The sequence below is a fragment of the Ictidomys tridecemlineatus genome, chromosome 8 (genome assembly GCF_052094955.1).
Source record: "Ictidomys tridecemlineatus isolate mIctTri1 chromosome 8, mIctTri1.hap1, whole genome shotgun sequence".
NCBI lineage: Eukaryota > Metazoa > Chordata > Mammalia > Rodentia > Sciuridae > Ictidomys > Ictidomys tridecemlineatus.
In genome coordinates, this window is record NC_135484.1 from 56,937,636 (window position 1) to 56,952,158 (window position 14,523).

Below are 14,523 nucleotides of genomic sequence, written 5' to 3' on the forward strand. Positions count from 1 at the left end.
GCTGGGGGTTCACACCTGAGTGGTACCGCTTTTTTGTTTTTGTTTTTGTTTGTTTGTTTGTTTAATGATTTGGGGGCGACTGGTACAAAAAAGAGGCATTCTGAAGCAACGAGAGGTCCACATGTTTATGGCGGGGTCGCGGAGCGGGGATTTCGGGTGCGGACCTGAGTGAAGGACCGGGAAGCGGGTGTTTCCCGCATCTCAGGGGAACGCTCGAGTTTTCGCGTCCACAAAATGGCCTGCGAAGTCACACGGCCTCCAGAAGTACAAAGTGGTTGCGGCTTCACCCTCGGTACGCTGACTCAGCTCTTTGTTTTTGAGGAGGACAGCCTTCCCGGTGGTTTATTACGTTCGTATTCAGTTCAGAGCCACCGGGGCTGGCTAACGCCGTCAAAGAAACAGCGCTCGCTGTTTTCCCTTTAAAATTAGTATAATTATTGCTTAGTAGAGACTACCCGCCTTTAAACTTCTCCCCGGAGCTTCAAATGTCCTCTTCCAAAAATGACACTGGAACCACTTGGATATACAGGGGATTAATTCATCACTTCCCTGCCCTTCTTTCCCTGCCCATTCTAGATCTCACCTTCCATTCATCTTTTTATTTATTTTTTATTTTATTTTTTGGGGGGGGGGATATTTTTTATTATTTTTTAAAAATTTTTATTTATTTATTTTTTAGTCATTTAAATGGACCTCTCTTTAAAAGGCAGTGGCTTCCATCTCTCCTCTAAGGTGTGGATGACTTGAATGAAATTAGTTCAGCAGAAGTGCAGGCCATGAGCTGTGAGCTAGCTCTGGGAAGAGCTGTTGAGTGTGAAACCCAGGCCCAGTCCACAACCCAAAATGTATGCCTGGGTTCTTACCTATTGTTATCACTTGTTTTCTCCTGTTGCAGCTAGTTATTGTCCAAAATATTCTTCTCCTAATCCTAAATAATTTTACCCCTAGAAAGAAAATATCCCAGATCACTAACATAGAGTTAGCCCATTTGTTTGTTTGTTTGTTTGTTTATTTATTGCATTTTACATATTTTCCAGTATGCAGAGGTTCTGCGGCATAGCAATTGGTGCACCAGTTTTGTTTTGTTTTGTTTTCTTCTTTTTTCATACAATGCCTTCAGGAAGCTCATCTGTAACAAGTCAGGGCAAGTTGCCACAAATGATTTGATTTGGGAAAGAAAAAAACAATATTTTTTTCCTTCTTTAGAAAGATGTCTCCACCTCCCCTGATAGTAAAGTGACCTTAGTGAGTGCTCAACTAAGCCTTGCTTTTTGGTTTTCTGTTGTTGTTTTCTTATTAGTATACTTTAAAGAGTTAAAAAGGAAACCTGGTAAAGCATATACAATTGCCTAGCACAGTGTCTGGCAAAAAGTAAATGCTCAATATATTGTTGTTGAAATTAAGTTACATTTCCTCATACTTGTAGTTTTAAGTGATGGTACAATATTGTCCCTTCTTCCATACCTTATTTTTACATATAGGTTTGATTAAGGAGAAAGGAGATCTCATAAAGCAATTTGCTTCAATCACATGCTGTGATAGTTACTTCTACTAACTAATTACATGTCATTTTAAAATTATTTCCTCAAATTTGTTTTGAATATATAATATTGCCTTTGAATTTATTTAGCTTCTCCCATATACTTTTACAAAATGAAAGGGTATGGTCTTATACCACTAGTTATTTCACAACCAAACATGATAACTCTTTGGGAGAAGAGATTATTATTTTCTCTGGGAAGTTAGCTAAAACCTACCATAAGTGAAGTCTAGAATAAGAACTAATTAAATATTTTAAAAATCACATTCTTTTTGCTATCTGGGGGAAAAAATCACATAAAGCAGATATATAAACTCCCAACTAAATAGCTGTGTTTTAGTCTCTGCTTTTGGAAGCAAATTTGGATGTTTGAAATGAAAGTTGTTTTTCCCTTTAAAATTAGTATAATTATTGCTTGGTTAGAAAGACCATCCTCACACTAAACCTCTCCAATGAGCTTTAGATTCCCTTTTCCATAAATGATACTGGAACCACTTGAATATACATGGAGTTAATTCATCATTTCCCTGTCCCTTTCCCCTTGCCCATTCTCCAGCTCACTTAGTTCAACCTCCCTGTCACCTGTACTATAAACCTGTAGTCATCTTTGCATTCCCCTTCCTCCCTCTTTACCCGCTTCCACTTTATCAGTTACCAAGACCCTCCTGGGGGCTGGGATGTGGCTCAAGCGGTAGCGCGCTCGCCTAGCATGCGTGCGGCCCGGGTTCAATCCTCAGCAGCACCACATACCAACAAAGATGTTGTGTCCGCCGAGAACTAAGAAAAAATAAATAAATGTTAAAATTCTCTCTCTCTCTCTCTCTCTGTCCCCGTCTCTCACTCTCTCTTTAAAAAAAAAAAAAAAAAAAAAAAAAAAAAAGACCCTCCTGATCCCTGTTTATTCCATCTCTGCTACTGGTGATTGAACCCAGGGACATTTTACCACTGAGCAGTTCTCCAGTGTCCCCCTTTTTTGGAGTTGACGGGGAATAGAACTCAGGGCTTCATGCATGAAGGCAAGCATTCCACCACAGAGCTACATCCCTAGCCCCCAGTCCCAGCCCTTTCAGAATTTTATTTTGCATCAGATTCTTGCTAAATAACCAAGGCAGGCCTTAAACTTGTGTTCCTCTTCCTGCCTCAGCCTTCCCAGAACCTAGGATTACAGGAGTGCACCACCATGCCAGACTCAAAACCTGTCTGCTTTTAACATAATTATGCCTCAGATAGGGCCTTTCCCTTCTTATTCCTACTGCTGTCCTCTGGATCTTCCTTGACTTGCTCCCTAGTTCACTTGCTGCTGCAATCTCTTCACTGTTGGACTCTGCCATTATTATTCTTCAAATCCTTTCCTTGAGTGATTTATCTAAAAAGCAGATCTGAACATGCCACTCACCTTTAAAGGCTTCCCATTACTCACCAGATAAAAATCTAAGCTCTTCACGGCAGCATTCAAAGCCTCTATAGCTCTCCACTTCATCTCTCTCTACTTCCTGCCCTGACTTTACATTCCAGCGACACTTCATTCATTCATTCTGCACTACTGTGTGCCAGCCATTGTCCCCAGCACTTGTGATACCTCAGGGAACAAAACTTAAGACCTTTGTCCTCATGGAGCTTATATGGGGGTGAGTGGGGGAGATGTTTTCAGTAAACAATAAACTTAAGTAAATTCATTTTATAGAATTTAAGATACTTTTACATAGTTTGATCAAGGTTGGCCTAATTGAAAAGGTGACATTTGAGCAAGAGCTATATGAATAAACAGAGGAAGAATGTCTAGGCCAGGGAACAGCTATTATAGAGCCCTGAGATGGGAATGTACAAGGAGAGGAGAACAAAGAGTGAGAAATACAGGTTGAGTATTCCTAATCTGAAAATCAAAATCTAAAGTATTCCCCAAATCCAAAATTTAAGCATGTATGTGAGGCCACAAATGGAAAGTTTTGCACTGACTTCATGTAATGGATTATAGACAAAATGTAGACACACTATAAAAGTATAAAATTACCTTCAGGCTATGTGTATAAGATGTGAATGAAATACAAATGAATTTTATCTTTAGACTTTGGCTCCATCCCCAAGATATTTCATTATGTATATGAAAACATACTCAAACAACTAAAAATTCAAAACGCTTTTGGCTCCAAGCATTTCAGGTAAGGGATACTCAACTTATAGTAGGAAATGAGGGCCAAGAGAAAATGGGGTGTATGCGCTTTTGGACAGGCTCTTAATAGCCACTGTAATAAGTTGGGCCTTGCTTTGCATTAAATGGGGAGTCAGCTACTTGTGGTGGTCTTCTCCTTTAGAAGCCATCCTGTTCAGACTTTGTGTCTTTAGTCACATGTTGCCATCTGGTTGAATCCAACCCCTCTTTCCAGTCAAGTAATTTCTCTGTAACTCCCTTTGATTGTCACTGTTACTATATTTGCCATGTTTCCTTAGAGGCTTAGGGCTCAAAGAATTTTGGTTTATTCATCTTTGCATCCCTGTGCCCATTAGCAGACCCTTAAACACTTGGTGAATGAGCGATAAAGATGCTCATTCATAAAGTGCTTACATAAATGCTTATTAATTTGTAAAATGACCCTCCAGGGGGATTTTTATTGTATCTATTTTACAGAGGAGGAAATGAGTTTCAGCAAGGTTAAGTAACTAATATAAAGTCACACATAAGTATCTGAGCTGGGTTTCAAACTCAGATGTTTAGCTTGTTGCTATTCTGCACTCAACTCCTGAGGCTTCCTCACTAGATTTAAAAGGGGGAGGGGACTTATCTCTGGTTTTGTTCCTTGCACTTGATTTATTTGTGCCCAAATCAAAACCAAAACAACCCACAAATCAATGCTATTTATGAAATCTGTTTATTAATTCATTAAATATTCAATAAGTTCCTATTGTGTGCCAGATACTTAGAACACAATGCTGGGCAAAATAGAGGCAGTACTTTCCCTTTTAGATTTTTATACCATAGCAAGGAAGATCTGCAATTGTGGGAGTAAGGGCAGTAATGGGTAGCTGTTGCTCTGATGAGAGGCGTACAGTGCTGTAGAGGGAACTGTAGCAGTAGCTCATAACCAGACTTGAGACTGCCTATGATGAGAGTGTGTTTTCCAGAACAACATTATTCCAAGTGGAATGCACCACTGAAATTCAGAAAGTGGAGAGATATATCTAACCTCGAATAAAAGCACACTATAAATTTATATAAGGTAGTAGGTATTACATAAAAAACAAAAGAATCTTCTTATCTTTGCTCTATTCATTTTTTTCAACTTTGGCTAATGTTAAGTTTTCTTTCCCGCAGATTGGACTCTAATCTTTATGTGTAAAATCGAAAGCATGAACTTTTTAACCTGTTTTTACATTTTTAATTCATAACTTATTTAACCCATTTATTTGCAAAGAGTTGATATAATGTGTCTGTTCTATAACTTAATAAATTTCAAAATTATTTGAGTACTTATTCAAATTATTTTGTTCACTGGAATTGGGTGGAATATTGTATCAATAGCTAGAGTTTAGTAACATGTTGCAGAATACAATTTTTTTTTTTTTTTGGTCCAGTGCTGGGGAGTAAACTCAGGGCCTAGTGCATGCTAGGGAATCACTCTACCACTTAGTCATGTTCCCAGTCTACATTATTATTATTATTATTATGCTGATTGGAATGAAATTTAATGTTTGCTCACTTTTAATTACTGTTCAATGGAAGAAATAGCCCAGGAAACCATGAACAGTGGTGTGACTGAGACAGGAAGAAACCAGAGACCCATATTCAGAAAGTAGCATTTTAGTGCTTTCTAGTTGGTGGAAAATTAATAGGTTGTTCTCTACAGATTTCCCCTGTTTTTCAAGTGAGGATATTGTATTTGCCACCATAATAACTCTAATATATGACTTGATTTTTCAAAATTAAAAATTTAAGGATGAAAATAGTTACTCAGACAATTTAAAACTGGTGGTGGTGGCAACAGAGCAGTTGTTTTTAATAAGAAAATGACGGGGAAGATCAAAGAAGAGCAGGGATCAGGATGTGGGAGTGAGTTCTTTTTATTGTAAACTGCTTTGGAGGGAGGTGAGAGATGAAGATTAGAGATGATGAAGACCTTTCCTTTTGGTTTCTCTGATCTAGCCATGGTTGACGAGAGTCCCTCTGGAAGAGCGTCAAAGAAAAGACATGGTTAAATGGGTAATAAAAAGAAAAAAAAATCAATGGCCTATAAATACTATGTTTTAAGTTTAAAATTTTCCCTACCCCCCCCCCCAAAAAAAAGTTTAGCTATTGTAGTTATTCTCTATGGCTTGTAAAACACAAGTTTCCCCAATGGAGCAAGTCCAGCAAGTCTTGGTTGCAGAAAGAGATAGGAATATAGTATTGTGAGAATTCAGACTCCTGGTAAATGTATGCTTTTAGGGTTTTAAAAAATGCCCCAAAGGAGAAGAAAATATGCTGAAAAAAAGTCGTAAAGTACTTTTTTTATGTTAAGAACAAAAAGACAGGAAATGTTTCCCCCCCAAAATATTGTTGCATTTTCTCCATCTGGTGAAATAAAATAAAGCAGATATGGTATCCTCCACTGTTACACAAAACACCACCAACAAGCCAGCCAGCTAGATGCTGGAGAGTTGGAATCCCTGGAGAAGTAGGTACAGCATTATTGTCCTCCTTCTCCCCCTTCGGGTCCTTGAGGCCCTGGAACTTTTTTTTTTTTTTTTTACTTTTAATATAGAAATTTTTTGGTTAATGGAATTACAAAATTACAGAACTGTCATCATTACGTCTAAGGTAACCTTTCCCAGTTGGTAACTTCCTTCCAAAACAATTTTGCTCTAATTACATTTTTGTTGGTGGTTTGAAGAGGCCAGGACAACCCAAGGGAATGATTTCATTCTAATTGCATCTTTCCTTTCCCAGGAGGTCTGTGCCTTTCATATCCACCCAAATCACTTGATCCCCTGATTAACTGTTGTCCATTTGGGGGGAGGGGGAAAGAAAGAGATCGAGATCACAAACAAGCCCTGTGAAATTGAAATTGACTTGATGTTTGATTTTTGCTCTTCCTGCGGAGATCACAAGGCTTGTGCATTCTTTCAGTCCGGCAACTGGTTCAGGTGTGATAGAGTCCTGTGTTTGTCTGGTGGTGCTGGGGGCGGGGTGTGGGGGGTGTTGCTGAAACTCCAAACGTGTGTCCCAAAGTGGGTGTGTCTTTTCAGCTAGGATACACAGCTTGCAAACAATTTTATAGAGATTGGTGATCCCCAGAAAGTTAAGGTTAAGAATAACCTGCAGGTTGATTTCTGTTGTGGCGGGACGCTAGGCTAGGCCCGGGTTGCTGAGATGTATTGAAAATTCAGCATAATGAATTTCTACAATGATCTGTGATCTCCCCAGCAACTGCGCTGTGTCATCTGTGGGTTCAGGGAACTTCATCCAAAGCGTGCGTTCTCGCGCACTCCTTTTCCTGGCTGACTAGCCATTTCTGTCAGAGGAACTCTCCAGAAGGGGAAGACCCCACACAAAAACTGAGGGGCGATAGTAAAGGGAAAAAGGAATTTCCTTTTAAAAAAAATTACAGAATGAAGGGCACGTCTGCGAGCAGGGCGGGGCAGGAGCGGAGCGGGTGCCAGACACCCGCGGAATGCGAATCGCAGGGGTGATGGGTTCGGAGCTGGCAGGGCGGATACCCAATTCCAGGTGTCAGTAATCGTCCACCCGTCGTGACATCTTCGAGCCTCAGAGGTTCTCCAGAAGAGACTGAGAGGACCGGGCCGGCTCTCTGCCTGGCCTGGGGTTAGAAGGTGCCTACGTGAGCGGTGTGGGACGTTGTGGGACCCGGCGACCTTTCCAGGCTTCTGGCCAGACGCACTTTGCACCTTGTAAAGTGCACGGGGTCTCTTCCGGTACTAGGTGAGATGAGTTGACCCTTTACGGCCTGGTGTCTGCTGCACCCAGGCCCAATGCCGATGCCTCTTCTCCCATTGGCCCTTACTCCTATGTGGCCTCTTGGTTACCAGCACCTGTAACCCAAGCATCTTCCAGGTTTTAAAATACTTTTTGCCTGAACTTCCCTAACTACAACCTCCAGTTTGTATAGTCAATTGCCTATTTGATATCTAGCTCTATGTAAAGGTTTAAAAGACCCTCATATTTCTGGGTGTGGTGTCACAAGCCTCTAATCCCAGCAAGTCAGGAGGCTGAGACAAGAAGATTGCAAGTTCCAGACCAGTCTTAGTAACCGAGACCCTGTACCCAAATAAAAAATAAAAGGGCTGGGATGTAGCTCAGTTACAAAGTGTCCCTGTGTTCAATCCCTAGTACTGGAAAAGCAAGCAGACAAACTAACATCCACCCTTATATTTAATTTGCTTGAAGCTTTGATCTACCATGTTCCCCTTCAGATTTTAAGGAGTTGCTCTGGCCAAAAACCTTGGAGCAATCCAAGGTTAATACCTTAACACCCAGACTCAGGCTAGAAAAAGAGCCTATTGGCAAATACTGTGCCTCTGTCTTCCACATGTATCTAGAATCTGATCATTCCTTATGACGTTTGCTACTATCATGTGGGCCTACAGGCATTAAACTCTTAACCTAGGTTGTCATGGCAGTTTAACTGGCCTCCAGGCTTCTACCTTGCCCCCTTGCAGTGCTTTCTTAGCACAGCAGTCAGAGGGATCCTGTTATATTACAGAGTTTGGGAACCTCCTAGTGACTCCCCACCTAGAAGAAAAGCCTAAATCCCTCAGGTTCTATACCCTCCCAGTGCCTACTCCATCTCTGACCCTTTCAACTGCCTACTTGATATTTTTCTTGACTTGAATGTTCAAAAGACCCTCAAGTTTCACTTGTTTGAAGCTTTGCCAGTCCCCTTCCCCCTTTTCTGTATTGAACTCCACTGGTTTCCTTCTTTCCTTGGGGCCTTTGCATTTGCTGTTCTCTCTGCCTGGAGCACTCTCCTCTACATACGCATAGTTTGCTTCAGTTCTTTCCTCAAATGTCATCTTCTGGGTGAAGCTTTTCTTACCAAATTTGACATTTCAACCCCACCCTCTCCTTTCCCTCTTTCTCTTTGTTTTTCACCATGGTACTTAACTTCTCATATACTAAAATTACTTTTTTCCTCTTTTGGCTGCTGCTCCTCCACAATAATGTAATCAATCCATATGAGGCAGGGATTTTTCTTTTTAAATATCACTGTATCTTCCAGTGCCTGATATAGGAAAGGCACTCAGTAAGTATTTATTTTGAACTAGTAAATATTTATTTTAATAAAATGATGGGAAAGGAGTGGCTGTATTATTTACCTAGCTCTATGACCTTGGACAAGTTATTTAACTGCATTAAATCTCAATTTCCTCATCTACAAAATGATGGTAGATCCTACCTTATAGGCATATCAATAACAATTAAGTAAATACACAAAGGACACTGAAGCACAGAGGAACAAGATAAGTAGTAATTATAGTTGCTGACATATAATATTGATAGTAGGTATGCAGGCCAGACTTGTGAATATCTATATCTTATACCTACTTATTTTTTTAAAAGACATTTCTCTTTGCCTATAAGGATATAGCATCCAGTTAGAAACTAGAATATTGCTGCTGTCTTCACATTGTTGTTTATATTTTTTTTATAAAGTGCCTCAAAGTATTTGGTCATTATCACTGCTCAGAGAGTCTGAAAAAACACCTTTTGCTTAGTTTTTTACCCACTCTTTGATCTCCTGGCTCCCATAGAAAGAAGGAAGAGGAATTTAAATTCCTTGAGAGAATGAGTTATCTCCCTTTGTAACTCTACTAGGAATTTTTTTTTCTTTTTCAATTTGGCTTACACAATAGAAATTTATTTGCTCTCAATTTTGGAGCCTGGAAGTGCAAGATCCAGGTGTTGGCAAATTTGGTTTTTCCTTAGGCTTTTCTCTGTGACTTGCTGTGTCCTTCCCATGATTTTTCTTCTGTGTGCACATACCATGTGTCTGCTGTTTCTGGGAATTCTTCTGAAGACCTAAAGGGGAGGGGCTGCAGGGTACCAGTGGAATGGAGGAGCAAGCACTTGGTTTGAACCACAAAGGCGGGAAGAGGTACCTTAGTGAGCTTACCTACCCAGCCTGCTTCCTGAGGCAAACCTCCCTAGGGAGGACTCACATGGTGATACCTTTGTGAGTGTGGGGTCAGATAAGGGACTTGGACAGTAGCCCCATTAAACTCTTCTTACTGGCTCCCTGCCTCACATGCTTTGCTTCAATGTCCATCTGACTTAAAAGTTGGAACAGCCCTATGCTCATATTTTCATTATTGGACAACCTCAACACTGTCCTCAGCCATGCAAGCTGCAAGAGGACAGCAGTTTTGTCTCTGCTTTCTTAGTTTCAAGGGCAAGAATATATAATGACTATCAAATTATTTTTGACATGACTCCTCATACCCAGCTTATTCAGTTCTTCCAAGCAACTTGATATTAATTGAGCAATTGTCTTGAAGGATTAGGTTAAATGCATCATCTCATATTCTCACAACAGTCCTCTGATTATTTCTTTATTTGTCACTTAACAAATAAAGAAAGTGAAGACCAGTGAGGTTAAGTGACTTGCTCAGAGTCAAACAGCAGTAAATAAATGGTGGAGCTAAAGACAGAATCCATATTCTGGGTCCAAGACCTGAGTCCCAACCTTCCTTGGGAAGAAGGCCTATGGTAGGTAGCATAATCACAGGTAGCAGGGCTGGATCCAAAAGTTCAGGAGAGTGAGGGGAGAGGCCTTTGGAGCTTCCATTCATCTCTTCCTGGGCTGAGTATGGCTTCACCTAACCTGGCTGCTCCAAGCCAGAGTGGGCCTGGCATGTCACCATCAGCCCAGGAGTTTAAGCAGGGATGCCTCCTCTCAAAAAACTTCCTCTCCTGCTGGTGTCCAAACAGAGAATCAACAGCGGCTAGCATAGGTGAGCCACCAAAAGATAGAAAGACCAGTCCTCCACGGGTTTCCCCAGCTGGGGCTTGGTCACTCTTTGGATCCCTTTGAACAGAGCAGTCGATATGGAAACTAGAAACTGAGAACTACCAGTCTGGGAACTGAGAACCCAACTGCACTTGGCTGCCGGCGTGCGTTGTGCGCTCCCATCTCCTCCGGTTTCAGTAAAGCGCAGAAGCGGGCACACCCGGCAAGCCCAGAGCTGGAACTCCATGGTAGCAGCTCCGTAGCAGGGCTAGCTACCCTGATCCAGGATCCTAGAAAGCGCAGCGACTATCTTCGCACTCACACTGATTTTATGCTTAACAAAGAAAAATCACAAGAACGACTTGGAGATGGAGTAATTCCCTCGGCGAGCCAGTTTTTCCGCAATCCTTACGGAGGCGAAGCGAATGTAGAATCCAGTCTTTGCGCACTCGGCCTTGCGATCTCGGAATCGGGGTCCCGGCCCACGCACCGCCACCACCCATCTGAGAATCAATTCATCCGCCACAACTTCGCTCCGCGATAGTTTCAAACGTGAGGAGTCAGGAGTAGTAAATTATTGAGTAGAGACACGAATTCATAGGAAGTTTTGGGCTTTTTATCCTTGTGTGTTTTATTTCCAACCTTTTTAAAGGGTTCAAAAACCATAACGACTCATCCGGTGGGCTTCTGGGAAAACTTAGAGGTTAAAATACCTGAAGATTCTGATAATTCTTTCATTGATGAGTCAATTAAAAGTAGTTGGTATGCCCATCACCCCCGGGTAGAATCTTGGGGAAAAGAATCAATGAAGAAATGCGCTCAACTTCAAAAGTTCTGTTTGCAAGCCCTGGTGTTTTCAGTTGTAAATAGAATGCACCTTAATTGTTCTAAAGCATACATTTGTCTTATACAAAAGTTATTTCTGAACCAGTGTTTGTTTCAGTTTTCTTCCCCAGACATATTAAGTGATATTATGGACCCATTAAAACAAACAAACAACAAAAACACTTGCTATTTTGTATTTTTCCTTAATTATTGAATCTTGCACAGTTGACCAATTTTTTTTTTCAAAAGGAAGGTTTGTTTTTAAAATGGATTTTAGAGTAAGAAGTAATTGAGATGTTTGGCAACCTCATGGTAAAATATAATAGTTCACTGAGGGTAAAGACTAGAATTTAGTTCTATTTCTTGTTCCATTACTCACTCAATTGATGTGGCCTCTGACAAGTCCCTTCATTGTCCTGGGCCTCAGGCACTCTCCCTCAGTAGCAAGTGGATCATCTTTGCCATCTACCTGCCCCCTGGGGGTGTTGTAAGGGTTAATGAGATATGTGGTGAGTGCTTTGATTCTAAGGTGAATGACCCTGTACAAATAAAACATGATTACATCTCAGATTTATCTTTGATTCATCTGAATAAATGGGTCTTCCTTTTATTAACTCTCTTCCTGTTAAATTTTCAAAATTGTGTTGTTTGGTTTAAAATTCTGTGTTGAGGCATTCTATAGCTTAACACCCTGTGTGAAAATCCTTGGTAAGTTATATTCCCAGTAAAGAGAGAATTTCTCTTTGTTCATAGATATTGACTTATATTTCTCATGTTATTCATTGTATTTATTCAACAAATACTTATTGAGAATGTACTTTTTCTGAGGACTTCCCAGGACGCAGAGAATGCTTATAAAGAGCTGTGTGCCTCTAGCTCCCACAACAGGTTAAGCCATCTATGTGTACTAGTTCATTTAGCCCTTACTTAGATGTAGATAGTCTCTGTGTATATGTATTACCTTGTATATAGAATGGAAGCTGAAGAGTTTCCATGTAATTCAGCAAGCAAAGTACAGAAGACTTTTGAGTTAAGGAAGTGACATCACATAAGCAGCATAGTATCGTGAAGTTACTTGCAACAGCAAGAGGTACTTTTTTGAAACCTCTGATGGAAATTTATGGTCACTTTTTTTTTTTTTAAAGAAGAAAAAGCTTTTACCAGCACAGCCTGACCGAAGATGAAATTCAGCCATCTGCATTGTTTAACACTCTTAAACTAGGGTTGAGAGGATGGATCAGACAATATTTATATATTAGCAAAATATGGGAACTCAGTTGGAATTGGTAAAACATTTACAAGTATGACAACTGCTCCCCACCACGCACTCCCTTCAGAAGAAAAAAAAATCCACATAAGCTTTTATGTGGTCACTATCTGGTTTTTCCAAGCTATCTAAAATGCAAAATCTTTTTTAAAAATATTTAATTTTTAGTTGTAGTTGGACACACAATATCTTTATTTCATTTTTACACGATGCTGAGTGAGGATCAAACCCAGTGCCTTACACATGCTACGTGAGCACTCTAACACTGAGCCCAACCCCAGCCCTAAAATGAAAAATCTTAAGAAACATACCAATGGCATTGATTTGAATTTGTCTCAAATGTTAAAGTTATATCTAATCACTTTCAATAGTAAATGCCATGAGACTCGCTTTTTATACGGTGCATTGCAGTTATGCACTGAAAATTTTAGAGAAGATTATAGAAGGAAATGCAATACAATAGTGTCTAGCCAGTAGACAGATAGTTACTAGGCAGTATTAGAAACTTGGAGTTTATATTCTTTACATAAAAGTGATTCACACACACACATACACACACACACACACACACACACACACACACACACACACACATATATATATATATACATACACATATATCTGTATCCTTATTTGTTGAGTGTAAAGAGAGACTTTGTGCTTTGTGGATTAGGCCTATTTTTCATGGAACAAAGATCCTTTATCCATTCTTGGAAATATGATTCATAAAATGACAACTGCTAATGTTGGACAGGAGGAAAAGAAGCAAATTAAACCAGAAAATATAAGGTTTTGTATCCTATGACAGGCCAGCTGCAACAGATTGCTTAGAAAATTCACTATTTATGCTCTAGTATTATGGTATTATGCATTTGCTGCATGTTGACAATGTGCTAAGTCATCAGCATGTTTAAAGAGAATACCCACATGCTGGGTTGACAGTGTCTTAGTTTACAGTCTAACACACACAACACTGACACATACAATAGAAGCAGATATATAGATAGAGTACAGAAAGTGTTGGATGATTTAGATATACAGGAATTAGTTCTGGTATTTTTTTTATGCATGAGAGAATAGAAAGTGAGACACACAAGTCACATATTCAGAGAAAGTATTCTTGGGAGAGTTCGAGGGAACTCCAGTCTTGCTTACAGGGAGTTAGTTGGAAAAGGATTCTTGAGAAGGAGACAGATATGGGGATTTCAGAGTGTTAGAATCACAATGTTAGAAATGAAAGACTTGAGAAGTCAAAATCCTCACTTGGTAAGTAAAGAAGCCAAGGGCCAGAGCCCTGGAATGGTGAGATAGCAGCAAATATATGAAACTATAGCATAGATGCTTGCCCTGAGTGAGGCTCCAGTGCCCTATCATGACAAGAAGTGTTTTTTATTAGCCAGGCACAATGGTGCACGCCTGCAATCTCAGCAGCTTGGGAGCCTGAGGTATGGGATAAGCCTGAGGCATCAAAACCAGCCTCAGCTACTTAGTGAGGCCCTAAGCAACTCATTGAGACCTTGTTTCTAAATAAAATACAAAAAAAGGTCTGGGGATGTAGCTCAGTGGTTAAGTGCCCCTGGTTCAATTCTCAGTACCTAAAATAAAATAAAAGAAAGGTGGGTTGTTTGTTTGCTTGTATGTTTTGTCTTTTTCTTTATGCCATTCTTATTTGCCTATTTCTGGAGTATTTGAAACAAATCTGAACATCCATAGTGTTTCACGAGGAAATCATTCAGAATGTCATTCTAGATGATAAAGACTTTAAAAAAATTAATGAACATGCAACTGGCAGACCTAACAGAATTAATAAACCTCAATATCATCTAATAACCACTCCTTATTCATATTTTCTTTAATAATTTCAAATATATGCTTTTACTTTTGGTTTGTTTTAACTAACATTCAAAAAACAAGTTCCACACATTGCATTTGGTTGTGATAACTAATGATTT

At 39.9% G+C, this 14,523-nt stretch overlaps 1 long non-coding RNA gene across 1 annotated transcript in view; it reads left to right on the forward strand.

The window, feature by feature from the left end:
• Positions 1-14,523, forward strand: part of LOC110598640 (uncharacterized) — a 62,734-nt gene that overhangs the window by 2,843 nt on the left and 45,368 nt on the right. The window lies entirely within an intron of this gene.